Source organism: Oculina patagonica, chromosome 2 (genome assembly GCF_052425735.1).
Source record: "Oculina patagonica isolate OP01 chromosome 2, crgOcupat, whole genome shotgun sequence".
Lineage (NCBI taxonomy): Eukaryota > Metazoa > Cnidaria > Anthozoa > Scleractinia > Oculinidae > Oculina > Oculina patagonica.
This window is the reverse complement of record NC_135759.1, coordinates 19700465-19700837: the sequence shown is the minus strand read 5'-3', so window position 1 is coordinate 19700837 and position 373 is coordinate 19700465. Positions and strand designations below refer to the sequence as shown.

Below are 373 nucleotides of genomic sequence, written 5' to 3'. Positions count from 1 at the left end.
TCTGTACATTAGACAATCATTTGATAATGCTTTTATTTTGTCTTTACTGGACCTTACAAATATATGCCAAAGACTGGGCTTCCTATAAATGCCTTAAAAATGAATTGTCTACTTAAGATTCCAGTGGCAAATCGTCTTTAAATGCAGTCAACTTCCGTTGAATGAAAACCATCGTGGCTGTGATTTAGTCATTAGTGTCGATAATGGCGAATGTCCGTGCAAGCGGGAGTTATGTTCATTAAATTAATAAATCTTCTGCAAATTGTGGGTTGAGTTTTGCTTTAGCATGCCTACAATAGCAAAATATAGAAAGTTGTCTGCAAGGTGGGAGTTGACTATTTCAATATAACAGCGTTGTTTTCTCACCATTCAA

At 35.7% G+C, this 373-nt stretch overlaps 1 protein-coding gene across 2 annotated transcripts in view; it reads right to left on the bottom strand.

Moving 5' to 3' along the window:
- Positions 1–289: 289 nt before the first annotated feature.
- The window catches only part of LOC144643444 (uncharacterized), an 11028-nt gene continuing 10944 nt past the window's right edge, over positions 290–373 (bottom strand). For both annotated transcript variants that reach the window (XM_078502700.1, XM_078502701.1), the window contains exon 3: positions 290–373. This exon is cut by the window's right edge and continues 598 nt beyond it. The gene's annotated coding sequence lies outside the window, so the exon portion shown is untranslated.